This window comes from Acipenser ruthenus, chromosome 24, assembly GCF_902713425.1.
Source record: "Acipenser ruthenus chromosome 24, fAciRut3.2 maternal haplotype, whole genome shotgun sequence".
NCBI classification, from domain to species: domain Eukaryota; kingdom Metazoa; phylum Chordata; class Actinopteri; order Acipenseriformes; family Acipenseridae; genus Acipenser; species Acipenser ruthenus.
This window is the reverse complement of record NC_081212.1, coordinates 27,670,606-27,689,113: the sequence shown is the minus strand read 5'-3', so window position 1 is coordinate 27,689,113 and position 18,508 is coordinate 27,670,606.

The following is an 18,508-nucleotide window of genomic DNA, read 5'->3' as shown; positions in this document are numbered from 1 at the left end:
CAACACATGGTATGGAAATAAAAACTCAAATAATCTGTGCGTTTACCTCTACAAAAGAATAATTACAAAACAAAATCATTAGGATATTTGTCAATCAACGCCTTACCTACTGCAAACACAATGTCAAAACGGGTTTCTAATGAAACGCGCAGAGCTACAAAGGGATTTGGTCTCCTACCATTTCTAAATTGTAAAACACTTCAAAGAATGTGCCAGTCAAAAAAGAAATAAATAAAAACTCCATTCTGCATCTCGTGATTACAATGTGTTCGGTGCGTTCTAATTACTGACAGTAAAACAGGTACACGAATGAATTAGATCTGTTTAATCGTATCTATTGAGACTGTCTCCAAAAATATTCTGCATTATCCTTTAATAAAACCCAGCGTTCATCCTTTGATGTGTGAGCTGAGGTGTAAAAGCCTCTCAGCTGAAATGTAATTAAATAACCTCCTTTTCTCCCTCATTAGTCAAGGTGCTGTGTAAACACCTTTTAATTTCTCTTTTAAAAACGTGTTTTTCTCCCCTCTTTCATCGCGCCTGTCTCATCATTTTACATCACTTTGATCCACATCTTCTGTCCTTTCTTTGATTTGCACCTTTGCGCTTTAAATTTGTCTTTGAATTAAAATGCAAATTTCTTGATTAGAAACTTTCTCATCCAGCCTGGTGCTTCCCAGTCTGGTCCTATAGTAGCCATATTATCATATATTTTATTTAGCAGACAGATCAAAAAATACTTTGAGAACACGAAGCACACCTTCTGTCTATTATTTCTGAAAAGGAGGGGAGGGTTGAATCTTTCAACATGTACTCTCCCATAAAAGAAATGTTCATATTTATAAAAACATCTGTTGTGCAAATGTGAAATAGTTTAACTGCTAGTAGATTTGTGCTTTAATCACTCAAACACACGAGGCTTCTTCATGCTTTGTTCTTCCACACAACCACATTTCTGGTTGGAGGTTTTGGGCATTTCAGATTATGTTTACACCAGATCTATCTATATTTAAAATACTTTACAGCACCCTGGTCGCTGGAGGAGATGAGCTGGGTACACCGGTGGTGTATCAGGATTTCATTACTGTAGGGCAGCGGTGTCTAATCACGTTCCTGGAGAACCATTCCTCTCACTAGCTAAAATGCTCTTTAACTGCTTCATAGTCTGGATGGAGGTTTAATTGGTGCAATTAACAATTTAAAACAGAGTTGGAACAAAGACCAGGAGTGGAAGTGCCAGCTTTGGACAATACCTGCTGTAGGGTTTATAATCATTCAGACCCATCATTCAACTTTTAAAGAAATTCTGTAGCAGGTTTCAGTGACTGGTGCTTCAGAACTCAGGTAGACGTCCGTAGGGTAAACGCGGAGTTGAGTTCCAGACTTTTAAATAAAGCACGGAGAATGCTGGACCAAGAAGATGAGTATAGCTGCTGTAAAAGAGCTCTCCTTTACTCGCCAGCCAACTTGAGCATCGTGTTTTGATTTTGGGGATAAAGACAACATGTACTGGATTGTGACATCAAAGAGATCTGCATTTATCAGAGAGCCTTGCTGACATGGAGGTGTTAAATGAGGACTTGGCCAGAGTTTATTATTCTATCCTCTCTGAGCAGCAAGGGATAAGAGCACAAGTTTACACTATCTGGTAAATAGCGCAGGGAGGATGAGATATAATACTGGCACAAAGACCCTCTTAGTAACTCCAGATAGATTACAAGGAGAAGGAGTTAAGCTGCTAATGTGACATGATATCAGAAGTCTGCAATGCTGGAAACAAATATCTGCAGGAACATAGTGACTGTGCTTCTCCTTTCAGTGTTCACTGCAAGACCAAGCTTACCCTCCAGAGCCACGGAGAAATAATGGAGTAAACAGCTGTGTCGATATTCGATACATCATCCAGGTCAGCAGCTTTGCACTTTCAGATGTAGGACTGACCTATCGAAAGAAGGTCAGTTGGACAGGCTTGGGGCCGTGTACAACAGGGAATTAACAGAGATGACCCCAGCCTGTACTAAGACCTCTGATAACGCACTTTATTCATGGGAAAAGTTCTTCACAAAGCTGTTCTTTGCAAAACCACGCTGACCTGTATATTTAGATATTTTATTTTTGATATGCTGCTCTCCAGTGTTAATCATAGTCCACCTTATTCACTGTAAGGTTAGGATGCACAGCTGCACTAGCCAAAGAGAGACATTAAAATAAAAACGAACATGCAAAATCCAAACCGCGTGTTATTCCATCCTTGGTTGCTACTTGCTGATGTGCAGGAACTGCTTCAGAGCAGCATACCAAGCGATTTAAATCTGGCCCTGAGAAAGCAGGGCTGTTTATTTCTGTGCTGTGGCAGGGTGCCAGATCAAAGGAGATGGGAAGACAGATAGAGAGAGAGTGAAATAGAGAGAGTGGTTCTGAACTGCTGAAACACATATGAGCAATGCGTGGAGCGGTGTCATTAGGTACCCAGTGCAGCCATCATTTAGCTGCCAAGACAGCAAGCCTGGGGGTGGCAATGAAAGCCAAGAAGCATCACCGGCTGTGGAGCAGCAGTCTTTAGATACAAATCTACCCTGAAAGAGCTGCAACAGCAGGGAGAAAAGGAAGTGTATCTCAGGCACTGATTAACCGTGAAGCTAACACCGATCTGTCAAGTTACATTAATGAGGAACTAGCGAGCAGGTTGTACTCATAACCAGAAAATAATTTTAAAAAAAAACAAGCATTACATGCTTTAAACTGAAAATATTTGTTTTTGGTGTCTGTGCAGTACCGTCTGCTCACTAACCTGAGTCATAACAGACCCTTCCCAGTCTTGATCATTTCTCAGTCTTCTCATAAACGCAAAAGAGATGAAAGTGATTCTGCAATCAGAGCCAGACCCTTGCTGATTCGATTACAGTATATCAAGAGCTGAAGAACTACACATTTCCTCTAAGCTCTTCTGGTATGTTCTGCACTACACTATGAGAAGCTACAGTGTTTTCAGATGGTGCTATGGCATTTTTTATGTTTCTTTCCCTATAATAGTTGCAACATCTCCACTAAAAGCTCTTCTTCATTGAGGTAGGGACCCATTGGAAGTTGCATTTACTTTTGACAGTGGTAAGAGCTTGTCAGAATGAGGAGTGCTCTCACTGTGTGTTCTCCCTTACAGATCAATGCTGTTAAAGACCTGCTTGTGCAGAGCGATTTGGAAAGTATTGGCACTGTTACTGCTAATCCTGCTGGGCGGCGTGTGGGAGTGCACTGAAGTGTGAGTGCGTACAAACATGCTTCAGAGTGAGCATCGGAACGGGGGGGCTTATAAACACGCTTCTTGTTTGCCAATACTGGTAAGAGGAGAGGTCTCTGCATCTCAGTTCTGGTCCACGTGATCATGTCTGTGCAGCTGAAAAAAAATTAGACCAGGTTCTCATCCTGCTGTCTGGAGAAATTCATTTTTTTCATTATTTATTTATTAATGTTGGATTGGAATTTCATTTTGCATTGTTTTTATTTGTTATTGCAGGGATGAGTGGTACATTTTCACGTCAAAAAGGTGACGCAGAGACAGTTCGGATCAGATTTTTGTACAGAGGCCGCTGTGATTACCAGCAGGTAACTTAAACACTATCGCTCTCGTCACGGCTCAGTAGTTCTGAGATACAGGCTGCTGATCTTTTAAAGCTTCGTTCAAATTGTTTTGTTCAATGTTTCCGTACTCAGATAAATGCCATCTAAATCAAACACACTGAAGCACGATCCAGGATTTATTTAAACTAAGAAACAAAGATTCCTTCATTGCCAGCATGAAATAACGTTCACATAATCATTCATTCCCATCCCTTCAATACTCACATTATTACTTCAAACTGAACCCAAATCCTAAAAGCAAATTAGACAACTCGGGTAGAAATCTGGGGTAGTATTACACTGCCGTCAACAGAGGTAGCCAGTTAATTAAACAATTGATGATATAAATTATATAATAACAATTCTACATGAATAATGTGGCTATCGGAGCAACACAATTTTATTAAGTAAAGGTTTAATTGTATTGAAGAACTAAAAATAAATGCAGTAGGTAAGTAGACAAAGGTTTCCATGAGAAGCCTTTATCAGCATCTCCATGTGGCATGATAAGAGGGTAAATATATATATAAACAAAGATGCCATTCGATGCTGTTTATCCCTAAATATCTCCTTACTTTCCATAATGCTTTCCTGCCTGTAATGAAGCTGCAGAGGGCAGGCTTGTATTTTGGTTGTTGTGACTGTAAGAGCTATGACTCTCACCACTGCAGAGAGTGACACAGCTGTGGAGGTTTTCAGAAAAGGCAGCTCTCTTAATGTTTCCATTGCAGAATCACTGGTGTTCAGCAGCGTGGCTGAGAACACATGAAATGACTTTGGCTCCAGTTTAGCAAGTGCAAGTGCTGTGGGCCTGCAAACTTGTGACTTCCTGCCATTTCTGTGAAATACAGTGGAAACACAAGTTGGTAACAAGCACTCCGGCTTGGTTCCAGTGGAAATGGATGTTTTATTACCCGTGTAAATTACATTACATATGCTGGAGACTGAGCAATTGAAGAGCAAGGGAGGAGTTTGCAGTTTCAAAGTGTTTGACATTTAAGACTTTTTTTGTTTTGTTTTTACAGCACGAGGGTACAATCTTGCTACAAGATGTTCTTGTTGTGTGTAAACATCTCCTTTTTGCTCTACATTATTAAATACAGGAAAAAAATGAAGGTAAACATTGATAAACAATGTAAGGTAAACAGCTAAAGGTCAAAGGTAAACTGATAGCCATCTAGTGGATGGTTATTGTAATTGCACTCTCAATTTCAAAGAGGATTTCAATGTTTCTCCTCAAAGGGACAGCTGCTCTTTACACATTCCAAAGATGTTATACCGGTAGATTATTATTATATTTTATATTATTATTTTTTGTATTGTTCTTTGACACATTTGTAGAGAATTATTTTGCTGTGGGTATTCTTATTTTTCAGTTTTAAAAGGTTGTTCTTCTTGTGTACCTGTTATGCATGACGTTCATGACTTGTGCAGTGGGCTCTGGAATTACTTGTATTTTACACTGAAGTGGTGCATGGCATTTGTAGTTCTTGGAAATAGGACGTGACCAATTAGTTTTTTATTTTTTCATGAATTCTGAGTAAGTATGATACTGACTGAAATATCTCCACTCCTGAATCGGTATCTAAATCAATATTTTAATCTTTACAGCATGAAGTGTCATAAATAAATGTACGGTACGGTTCAATAGACTTCGGTTGACAATGGCACTCAAAACTCCAACAGCATAACACGTGACCCAATAAAAAGCAAAGTCAATCTTGAACCTGTTGTTGTTGTTCAGGAAAGGCATTCAGAAGAAAATAAAACAACTAGAAGCACCCCCTGGGTTTTGAAACAGTTTCCAGATACACAGAGGCTCTGACTCAAGGCATCTCCTTGCACTGTTGAGCTCTTGACCTCCTGCCAGTAAGATGAGAGGAAGTGGTTTGAGGAGGATGATGACAGCGCAGGGTCTGATCTGCAATGCGGCTGACTCTTGAGGTTTCTTCTCTGGAAGTCTGACTAATTTCTACCAACTGCAGGCCGCAAAAAATCCCAGAAAAACGATTACTGCCTTTTTGACACAGTGTTGCCTTGAAGAGGACTGCTTTTTTTTTGTTTTTTTTTGTTAGTGTGGGCTCTGAGAACGTGGGTCCTATTCACTTTTCTAACCTCCTTTTTTTCATTTTGACACACACGAGAATCACATGGGTGTCAGAATGACTGAGCGGCGAGGCATATTAACTGAACTGTAGGTTGTTGTTACTCTTACCATGGTATGATACCCAGGTACGAACAATAATGTTATGTTAACTGCGCAGCGTATAGGATGAAATGAGTCATTGCCTTATCACAGGGAAGGTGCACCCCCTAACCGTGCATTATGATTTTATCAATGGGACAATCCATTAAAGAGTAAAATGTGCTGATGGCTTTTTCACTGTGCTAAATATCTCTGACAAACTGTTCAAAATGCATCAGTGTCATTTTGTACTTCTCGCTCTTAAATCTTCATGAGAAATGAATTTCCCAAACAATCGAAGACAGTTTCATTTTACCAAGAATGCTGGCAACGTTCAAAAATATATGATGCATTCTCCACAGAAACTGCTGTGTCAGTCTTCCAGGGCCATGTTTTCAGAGATCCTTGCTAATATCTCAAACAACTTGAGAGTGCTTATGAGAGACCTGTGAGACGTAATAATTAAAAATAAGAGTACAAAAAAAAAATGCCATAAACATTTTGCCCCTAGTCTTAGAATTTAGGAAAATGTAATGGAAACCATTTCAGACACCATTTCCTTACATTCCTGAACATTTTGATATATTAGCAGTTAGCCCCTGGAATGCTGGTGTAACACGTTGAGAGTCCAGCAGGAGTCAAAGAATGATATAGAATGTGTGAACACTCTAAGAATGGGGATGAGGGGCGGGGCTGTGTTTGATGAGCATGGAGTATCAGCGTGATACGGTGGAGTCATCTTGGCAGGTTTTAAAAAGACACTGCTGTCCCCGGCAGCTATGAGTAAGGCACGGACTGTATCGCCTCCGTACGGCTTGCCAGTGGCTGTCTGTGCGGGGGCAGTCCACCACACTATTTCCCAGTCTGGCACCGGCAGGTCTGATAAGGCAGAAACAAATGCTCGGGCCACAGGGAAGCGAAACCGTCCTCTCAGCATTTGGAAAACACTTTCAGAAAGGGACCCTGTGCCCCTTCGCTGGAAACACCCAGCATAAATTATTAGAGGCTGGCAGATGTTCACAGGCCTAAGTATTCATGAATTAGCAGAATTGGCAGGTTTTTCGGAACTTATTAGCTTTCACGATGCGTGCAGGAACAGTTGTTATTCTGGCTGTTTTACAAAGACCATTAATCTAGCCTGTCATCACCTCAACCACTTTGGTAGAAATGATTTCTCTCTAATAATATAGGAACTGTGGTGCAACATTACAAATGCCAGAGAGGTTAGCAGCCTTGGCCCCTCTATATTCTTAGAGTCACTCCTGGATTTAAGAACCTCTGTGGGTCTAGCGCCTGAACTGAGTTTGAATGCAAATGAAAAGAATGCAGACAAAATATATTCTCCCGCTGCTTGCATAACGCTCTCCCTGAAATAAATATTTGAATGAAAACCACAGTTTTCTCACTTTATATTTAAGTAATGTTAACTGCGGTGCCACCTTTAAGGAGCGAGAGCGCATACTGGCTGTGTATTAATTCTGCATTTCACACTTTGATAGGTGCACCAATGCAAACCTCTAAGGGTTACAGCATACATCTTTATAAGAGATTCATCCATTGTAGCAGGACTTCAAAGAAGCCTGGAAATGACATTCACAAAGGGGAGATACTGACTGGTTGCAGAAATGCTAGGAACAACTTTTAAGACATCTTCTATAAAACCCCAAAATGCGACCAGACGATGGTTCCAAGGGTGCTGTGTTATCAGAGGCCCGGTTCTGAATAGAGGTACTGGTACCACTGGATCAGCCTATTCCAGTACCCTCAGTAAGTTTGTGGTCTCCTCCTATGTGTTGATAAAGAAAGCTTTTCCAGTGACTCTGCTGTGAGTGAGTACCGGTTTGTGTGCCACGGGCTAAAGCAGTGGGAAGCTGTCATACGAAATGCACATTAAAAAACATTGCGCAACAGAACTTCTATAACAGTACTGCATTTCCATTCCAACTAACTAGGGAGCAAAGAAAACCAAACCAAAAAAAAAAAAAAACACTTGTGTGAGCAGACACATGCATGCTCCCAAAGGTCAATTCATATAGCTGTTTCCACCCAGCAAACTTCCATGAAGATGTTTTACACTGTGGAACTGGAGGTGCATCACTCCACTCATAGTTACTGTATTGTGAAGATCTGCTACCTGTCAGGTATTTATGTGTTCACCAAATAACCCGCAGTGTAAACAAGCTTCAAATTCTGTTTCAAATTGATTCAGTGATGGAGAATTTGTAAGTTATTTATTTCCATAGTAAGATCAACTTCTTGGACATCTGTAACTTATTGAAAGCCCCAGATTTCAAGATATTTGGCTTAATATCCACTTTGAAAGATATCGGGCTAAGGGTATAAACCTGTCAGTTTTTAAGAGTGATCCGAGACACGTTTCACATTTTTAGACTTGATCCTTTAATCTGAAGTGTGTTACAGCAATACCAGCCTGATAAAACACCACAGCACAGGCGTCTGTGCCCTCGATCCCAACGTTGTCAGCCACTGCTTCCTACTGCCGACACCTAGAGCCGAACCGAATGCCTTTCGTGTTCGATTTCCTCGGCTCCTCGGCACATGGCTGAAAAATCTCCGGCACAAGGCTGCTTCTTATTTTCTCTTAGGTTTTACATATTCATGAATCTGTCAGACTGTCAGCTCTTGTTCCATATTCAGGGAACATGAAGGCATAGCTGTTATTCTGCACACTTAACAAAAGACACCAATTTGGCCTGTCACTGTAACAGCCGTTTTAAAGCTGTGTTAACCGAGGGTTTGAGATCCACGTTCTTACCTCCTATTAGCGCTAGCAGTACCATCACTGCTCCCACTTTTCTTCAACAGAAGATGTTTTAATATTCAGTATTCAACTTAGCAGCTATTGACACATGTGTTTCGCACTGGGGTGCGCTGGGAGGCGGGTCTTCATGTGTTTCTAAGTATAATTGAATGCCGTTATAGAACAGAGAAACATGCACATTGCAAAGCGACTCATCTGTCTGACTCGCTGATATGAAATGGGGTTTATCATAGCGGAAGACTTTACATTACTTCACTTTATTATAAAATAGATCGCTAGCACATATGAACCCAAAGTACAGATTTTATAACAAATAGGCTTCCTTTGAAAACCACTGAGATAGCAGTGAATTAGACAACCATCTTACTTCCCTAAATGTCACCCTGTTTCACAAGCAAAGGGCAGCAGCAGCAGCAGCAGCAGCTCTAAAGAGAAGTGCGTAGAAACACATTACTTAAGAAATAATAGAAAGGAGAAACAAAAAAAGGAAACCAAAAGTCTTCACCAATCCCAGGGTCATGGAGGCTTCACAGAATAGCCCAAGTGCTGCAAAAATAGCAATGTATTGCAATATAATCCTTATAACTGTGTGCACAAATACCAACACACATCCGCTGTCTTTAATACTTTATCCCGCAGTGAAGCCGTGGGAAGGCACAGCATGCTTTCCTTATCCTTGGCAAAGCGAGTCTCTTGTTGAATTGAGGCAGATTTCCATGGATCTAAGTTGGCCCTTAGGCAGTTAGATCAAAATCACACAAGTAGATCCACACTAATAGATATTTAAATGAACACCCCCCCATGGTAAGCAGTGGTGGCATCATTATGACCTGAATGTTAAAAGTGAGGCCCAGTATCGATATTTGCTATCATTGGTCTTGAGCGTTGCCACTGATATACAGTAGGGTACAACATTTCGCCTCCCTTGAAATGTCGTCATTTGATATAGTGTACATGGGACTAAATATATAGCAAGTAAATACATTTTTAAAAAAAAGGGTTTTGGATGATGAGAAAACCTAAAAAAAAAAAATTTGTGTTCCTTAGTGTCAGATCAACCTGATTATTCATTTGACCACTGGGAACAGGCACCTCTGATTCTAATGTGCCTGTATACGTTGCAATTGGGAGTCTGCAGAACTGTGATGCTGAAAGCGACAGAGGCGTTGGTGAGCCACTTATATGAGATGTCACAATGAAATCTCATCTTGTTCTGTTCAGAAGAGGGAGAAGCTACTGGAGACGGGAATATCCTCTGGGCCTTTTTAATAAAACAGCCCCAAAAAGACTGTGGCAGATTTTTTCGCTCTCATCCTTTTTGCTTAAAAATTCTCTGGCATGCAAACATCATATTTTACGACAAACATGCTGTGTGTTTATCTTGAAACAACTGTACCCACTTAACTGTGTTTGTGTGGAATTCAGAGAAGCCGATCTTTTTTTCTGCTGCCTGAAAGAAAGATGTGACAGCAGCGTGGTGCTGTTTTTTCTTTTTCTTTTTAAGATGCTTTTGACACTGAAGCTATTAATAATGAAGCACCTTTGCTTTGCAGTTTGTCTTTAAGGAAAGACCACCAAGTACCCTGTAAATGGCTCTCCACCATAAGCCGCAGATAAGACTTCTGGATTTCTTCCAGATAAGTTACTGGTGCATGAGCCACTGACAGCAAACAGCACCCGAGGGAACCACAGGCATCTATAAATATTCATCCAGAATGAGTTTTATAGAGTTTGCAGTAAAGAATTTATGGTGCACTGCAAAATGATCCTGCAACGTCGTAGCCTTGCCACCAGCCTCGTTCAATGCACTATGGTGGCTGAGAAAAGCCCCTGCTGCCCGTAACCGCTGTGGCAGCGGCGGAAAAAAGAGTAACAGGGTTTCCCAAGCCTAAAGACAGGGGTCACAGCAGATGCCATTAAAGCAGGAGTCCTGGAGCAAATGTGCGTTTGAGGCCTAGAGGCACAACTTGAAAACACATAAAAGGTTCATTGATTTTTCATTTCTTTAGAGTTTGTGGGGTGTTTGAGGCACTTTTGTGCTATGGAAGCATAGTCTGTTATGTCAGCATCTACAGCCAAAAGCAGAAAGTGCTAAGGTTAGGGTTTTTTTTGGGCACATTGCAATTAGTATTAATGGCTGATTCTGCTAATTCCTATGCCCTGAGTTATTTGGCAGTTATTTATTTGGGCATTGTATTTATTGCCAGATAAGGCTGATCCTGGGACCCATTTTATTAATGGATAAAACTAAACTAAAATCTTTGTGCTCTTGATCTAATTACAGTGGAGCACTAATTGATTTAAGTTCCCTACAGCAGTCAGGCAGGCCAATGTCAATAGTCGCTCTTTATCACTGATCCTGCCCTCGTAGTGGAATACACAGTTCATGATGAGCTACTGTCGGGTAGGTAAGTCGATGGGTTTAGTGAGTTCAGTGGATGGTGGCTACAGCCTGGAATATTGCAGTCCCAGCTTGCTACTCGGAGGAGTTGGGTGAGGCTGGCGACTTCACAGTCATTTTGAGCTATTCATCTCAATGTTTTGCACAGGTGCCATGTTTAGTTTTGAGTGTAGTAAACCAGATATGCAAACTGGTGAAATAGTGACAATAAGATTTTACAGAAATGTTGGACAGGCATAGCTCCCAAGTTTCATCAACTGGAAAGCTGGTCCAGAGTATTTGGACAATGATTAATCTGACCTAAATAATTTTTCATTACATTTCAAATCAATAAAAGAAAAAGAAATGGAATCGCCAGATTGTGTGAGCGAATTTACGTAACATAAATAAATGAGCCTGAATTCCCCTTGTTTTATTTTTGAAATGCATATTAAAAGCATGAGGAAGGTGGGTGGTCTCTAGTAAAGACTCAGTTAAACCCCCACACCCTGTAGTTTGTCTCTCAGTCACCGCAGCGAGCTGCATGAGCCCCCAGTAACCACACTGTAACCACAGCGAACACAACAGCTGTTTTGAAGTCATTCTGTCTTTCTCAGCCACTTGCCCAAGCAGGCAGTTCTTAGCACCTGCTGTAAATAAAACAATCTAAAACAAGTAGCACTCTATTTCTATCTGTTCGTCAGCTCTGCAAAAAAAAAAAAACAGCACAGAATATGAAGCTGCAATTCAGCAAGCGACTGCTACTCTGGTGAGACTGGCCTTCCTCTTTCTAAACTGCCTGGACAGTTAACAGTAGTTGGAGCAAAGGTTTTGCAATTTTTGGATAAAGTTGTCTTGGGTTAGGCCAATAAAACAATTCCTACAATGACGCAATTGCCAGGGTATCTTAAAAGAAACATAACCTCATTGTTAATCAACAACATCATTTGTAAAAGACCAAATTGTAAGGTAAACATGTGTTAATTAAATATAAATAAAATAAAATACCACCAATATATCTACGCAGCTTTTCTTCATAAACTTTCCCAGTCATTTCAAAACACACATTTTGAACTGCGCAATGTATTTTTTAGAGCTCAGATTATCCTACAGGATAAACCCTGTGTTTCCTGTCCAAGTTCACTTCCTGTGCAGCAGAGATTTGGGTCCTACCTGATCTCTGAGGCCTTGTACCCGCTCTGCAGTGGTGTACCAAGATATTTGAGCTTCACTTCAATGAAGTTCCGCAGTACAGGAGGAAAGGATTTCTTCAGATGTTGTTTAAAGAGAATTGCTAACAATATGTTGGCTATTAAACCTTGGCTACTAGAGGTGTGCAGATGAGTCATTCCTGGTTTTCATCTACTCTTACTCTGATCATGCAGGTAGTGTGGGTAGAGCCAAATCCAACTGTGATGAAAAATAGCGTTTCCAGCACTTAGAAAGAGATCAGACTGTACTGTAACATTATTTGATAGTTTTGAAGTATAATTTAGATTTTTACCACCAGATGTGTGCAGGGATAGATCCAGAAGAGCAGCAAACAAGTGCTTTTGTATTTGGGCTGCTGTAAAATTCCCATACTAGTTATGGATGGTTTTAAATATTTAACCGGCACACCCCTAGTTATTACCCAGTTAATTAGCTATTAACATGCTTCGATGTTCGCTGTTAGTTTTGAGACAATACTAGGTACATTTGTTCTGGACAGAATCAAAAGCTTAGTATTCCGGAGCCCTTGTCCTTCATTTTTAAGACATAGGTTTCCATAAGGGCCAGACTCAATCCCATCGATGCTCAACATACAAACACAAATACTCAATGCTACTGTATTTCCAGAGATAAAATGTTCCATAATCCAAAAGTCTGGTAGTGAGTGCCATGTCCTTACAAGCATTGTAAAATACAAAAAACAAGGAAAAAGCTTGGGATGTATGGAAGGGAAACTACTGGATATGCTGGTGGCTTAGTGGTTTAGCCTTTACTATGAGCTTATTGAGAGCTATTCTGCTGGCCTGCAAGCTCACATGCAGTTAATTAAGCTCATTGCAAAGCCTGCAATGGGTTAAAGTGCTGTGCAACGGGGGTCTTATCTGGAACACAGCCTTGATGTTAGAACAGAACCTGTTCCTGCTTCCAGCCAGCAAGCGGGCAGCACATAGTACTTTATTAACCCCCCACCCCTCTCCCGAGACCACACTTCAGCCACAGTCAGCAGGGCACTCACTCTAGCTCTTGGCTTCCACACGGCATTCCCATGAAGAAGCCAGTGGACCACACCTCTGTGAAATATTTGCGATGATACTGTCAGGCCTTCAACGGCAGGGGGCTGTTTTCACAAGCAACACCCACAAACCCTCAGGGCTCAGGATGTGGTTTGTGTGTGAGATTTCCTTACCAGCCTTTCCCCCAGATCCTCCCTCCCTGCAGCCACCAGCGATTGCCATGTGATCCCCAAAACAATTTCAACCAAAAACAGGAAGCCCTTAGCTTAAGTTTAGTTAAGTTTATTTTCTACTGCAGAATCTTCAAGCCACAAAACAACATGAGCTCTGTTCCTCTTTGCTGGTTATTTTTTTTTTTTCAGTAAACACTGTGTAATATTGCCTTTGTTTGTTGTGGATGGCCGACAGGTTAACCATACACCCCAAGCTTTTATGTAATACATTTCTTTTGATGCCACCTTACTGTCAGTGAATGCAAATTAACACACAGAAATAACTCACAGCTGTCAAAGATGTCTAAGATAAGTATTGCATCATTGTACCCTCAGCTCGAGATATAATTAAACTAAACTGATTTTTCTGGATAAGTCAATTACAATAACAGAGACGACACAGACGATCCCCAGAGCTCTCCCTGGGGGCTTGGTTATAAAAGCAGGGCAGTTGTTACACTGTTACTGTCTATGGTCCAAGTAAGACATGTGTTGACTAACGACATGTCAAAGTCAAGCAGATGATTTTGGCTTGAAGTCGATTGATCCACGGTGTGTTTGAGTATTGCGCTGTAGATGTGGCTTAACAATTCGCGATAAAATACGACTTCAGTACTCGCATGTAAACTAGAAAAATCAATTGATTGCACCCATCAATTTAACTTAATGAATCCATGTTTATAACTGCAAATTACAGTGCTTACAAAATGAGCCGCATGAATGAAATGAAAGAAGAAACAAATGACGCTTGTCCTGCAAAGCTGACCAGAAGCACATATTATCTTTTGCAAAACAATGACTGTGCAATGCAGACATTCCTGATGTAATCTGACAATAAGCCCACAATGGATGCAAATGCTATTGGGTATCATGCTACTGATATTAAACCCACAGTTTTCACGTAGATGCACGTTACCATCACCCCAAGCACTTCGATTCCGAATAAGGAATTCAGGCAGAACTATGTTTCTCCCAAAGCGAATGCCAGTGCACATGTGGAATAAGTTATCAGGAAAGGCAACTCAAATGAATAGTGCAAGTGGATTGAAGAAGAGATTACTGGATGTGTGTCTGGAGGGGGTTACAGTATATGGAGATAAAGCAGGAAGGTGGATTATCCAAAAATTAGATTTTTATAAAGGCGGTCTGTCTCGCAAGGGCTCATTCTGGGTTATGAGAATTTACATTGTCAGTTGCTTTAGTTCTGCTTTAGTTAAATGCTGAGGTCTGTGGCCTGTGGTGTGAGAGGGGCAGGGCGTGTTTTTGTGTGTTGACTGTTTTGCATTTTCCAAAAGACGGTAGGAAGAAGGAGCCACTGCTGCATGCCCTTTTTCTCTGATAAAGGCAAATGCCTCTGGTTAGAAGCGAGAGACTGTGTGAAATGGGGTTAGAACAAATATCGAGGCCTGTCGCTTCTTTTTTTATTTTTCAATCATGTATTCATAGTCGACAGTTTCTGTGCTTTAATAAAACGGCTCATGACTGCTTTTCAACAACCGCCTCACCTCGGAAAAAAAGGAATGCAATTATGATAATGTAGAAGGTTCTACTCGTGCTGTCACAGACAGAACCTCAGGGAGACTAACTAGAAAGAACATGTAGACGTCCTGACCTGTCTGATGGTGCTCTACATCCCCTGAGGTAGTCTGACAGATCGTCATTGTGTGTTGCGTTGAACAGAACATCGCAGTGGGACTGAAACATGACTGATTATAAAATGAAGGGTGAGGACAGTGCTGTCATGGGGACTGACAGATGGGGTGGGCTGCTACTGAGAACCCCTGCCAGCTGTGGGAGGAGGGGTTGTCATGACACTGAATGGCTCTTCCTTTCCCGTGAAGCCACGGCAACTCCAGCAGGCGACGTCAACCGTAGCGACACTGAGAGTAAAGCCAGGTGGAACTCCATGGGGTTTGTTTTGAGATGTGTCGTGACGTACCACACACGAAACGTGGCCTCGAGCACTTTTCCTGTTTCTTATGCACACTGTTTTTATTGAGACAGCCTTGTAGGAGTCAATCTGCTGCCCTGGTATTGTTAGCTGTTGACAGTGCTGCAGTATGAAGCCAACAATATCAGTATCGATATTATACAGTGAATATTTTACAGTGCTGTACTCGGCGACATATATGAATGAATGATTATAAATCAAGTAAAGAGTGCCTTACACGCAGGGAAGACACACTGTCCTATAACTCTCATCTTAGGGTGCTCTCTATTTATTTGTGCGTTCGTTTATAAAAACTCAGGAGCAAAACAGACAGCAGTGCAGCTCCAACCGTTTTGATATGGTTCGCTACACGCCAATGAAAAGCAAGCTGAAAAGCGGAATGCTGTTTCTTTAAAATAACAAAACAATTCTAATAAATTAACTATTGCGGTGTTCCTTACAAGTATTTTAAAACATCCCCTTCAGTATTTTATTTTATTTTTATTTTTTTTTATTTTTTTTAGCAAATGTAAAATACAGTATTCCACTCTGTAAAAAAAAAAAAAAAAAAATGTTCTTACAGACTGCGTATCAATGAGCAATTAGTGGTCAATAAAATATGGGCCATACCTAATTACAGCATCCCTTAGAGCCAGTGTCTAATAAAGTGAAGGTACCCCCAGTGAGCCATGGGACCTCCTAACCCCAGATCAGTCAACCCCATCTATCAGATCCCAGGCCATTGCTCACACATCCACCAATTACCATCCTCACGGCAGCACTCTGTGACAGGGGTCAAAGAGCCTCCTATTCCTCACGTTGCAGCAAGCCCAGAAACACAGCCATAGAAATCTCATTATCCAGTTAACTGTACATTTATGTGACAAGACAAAAGGGACTGAATGGCCCAGTTATCATTAAAGATTAATAGAAAGCATTAAAAAAAATCTGCCTTAACCAGCATTTCTGTTTAGTGTGTGATAGGCCTGACAGGATTATTAATAAGGACCCAAACAGATTTAGGCCTCTCTGCTTTGGTTCCCCCACTGTACGTCTTTAGTATCCTGCATAACGTAGCAACCAGAGGTCAAAAGGACAAGAACTAATTGGTTCTACAGGGTTTTGAATAGTAATGATCTGAGCCCAATTATAAAACCACAGAGAGACAGAGGTGATGATAATGCGAGGGAACCGGCTAGGCCAGCCCCCCCCCCCAACCTGCGTCTCTTTCCCTCAGTGCGAGGCTATTAATAAAATGTATAAATCAATGCCAGCATTCATTTTAATAGAAGACTAACACATTCACCTCATTCCTTATTCCATTTGCATTAAACAAAACAAAACAAAAAAACACTGGCAGATTTTTTTTTTCTTTTCAATCCATTTTTTTTAATGCACTAATATATTAATGGTGATAGACGTGTTTTTTTAAATGTTTATTCTGTTTTAAATGTGTGCCCCTCCAGAGCTATAATATGCAGCAAACTTGTTTCACAAGAGCTTGAACGCAGTAACAGGAAGACATCAGAAACTGAAAGCTGCTTGTTTTCTGTATCGCTGAGTACATTTAATACTATATGTTACAAAACACAGTGCTGCTCTGTCACCCCGTGATGGCTCTCTGAAATCAGAGGAAGTGGAGCAGTGCTGGACTGATTCAAAATGTGTTGCACCTCAGAGCTTTCCAAACCTAAACTAACACTTACAATGCATGTCTGTGTCGTCTTCTCCTTCCTCCTCCTCCTCCACAGTGAAACAGACTTGGGAGGTTTCACATCAGTCAGAGGCGAGTTTCCAAGAGGCGCTGTGCAAAAAAAACCAAAAAAAACATATGAATTAGAAACTGCAGGAAAGAAAGAAAAAACACTTCTGAGAACCGAGCATATAGTCTGGGGTTAAATGCTGGTGAGGTAAACTCGCCCCGGTAACATTTTGCACAAAGTGTCTGTGATTACACTGTATATTTGCACTGTAATAGCACATGTGTTCATATGTGAAAACGTAACCACATGTGTAGATAAAAGTGTAATAATAAACTAAAGGCTTTTGCTCATTGTACAATATGAAAAATTAACATGTACCCTCACCACAATAAATGTGCTTTTTCTGTGGTGTTAACGTGTTATAACAGTGTAATTTAGAGACAACAAAAGTACACTTGTATTGAACCCTTAATAACCTTAATTCATTGTTAACATCCAGAAGTGTGACCTTCGCTCCTATAGAGAGCCATTCACAAAGAAATGGAACATTAAACCTGAAGAGGGACAGAAGAGATGTTCTGCTCCCTGCGCCCGAGTCACCTCTGTGAAGGAAGTTCCACAGCGCCCGCACGTACCAGGGCTGTCAGTCACTCCGGCAGCAACTGCAAAATAATAGAATGTGCCGAGAAGCTGACCTTTCCAAGCACAGGCCTCCACCGATCTTTAAAGGTTACAGGAAAGTGTTCACTTCAGACGTAGGAGGCTTATAACGTAACAGACACGTAGTGAAGCATGCTGTGCAGCGGCAGCTCTTCGGAGGGCGGCCTGTGTATCCGGAGCAGAAACTACCTTTACAGAATGCAAACCAACTGGAAAATGCCTCGTTTTTAATAAAGCACTGTGCGCAAAAAGGTAAATTAGGGACGGATTAAGTAAACAGCCACTGCAAAAGTTATTTTTAAGTTGAAATGTATTTCCAGATTATGCAGATCTAACAAGGCTGATATTGTACTGCGCATGTTAGTACACACAGTCTGACCAGGCCACATTGTAATGATCTGCATTCATATGTCCTGTTTGTGTGAAACTGTCATAAGGTTTTATTCAGCTTTCACACCCATATCCTCCGCACTTAAATCGCTGATTAGCACAGAAACATCATACGGTTCTGCTAGTTTGGTGAAGTTCTGAGTCTTATCATATTGTTTTACAACTTTATAACTTATTTTCTGTCTGCTCCAAAAAGTGATAAATGCTGAATTAGAAATGTACTCAAATGCACAGAGTCTCAGTTAAAACCAAGAGACCCTTTTAATCCCTCCATTTAAAAGAGTACATATTCACTATTCAGCGCAATAAGTACAGATAATTATGCATGCTAAACTTTGGAACATGGGTACAGAAGCAAACCTGCAGCTGCAGTTTCATAAGTATTTGTCATTATTTCCCATTTATTTTGTCTCCCTAGTTACC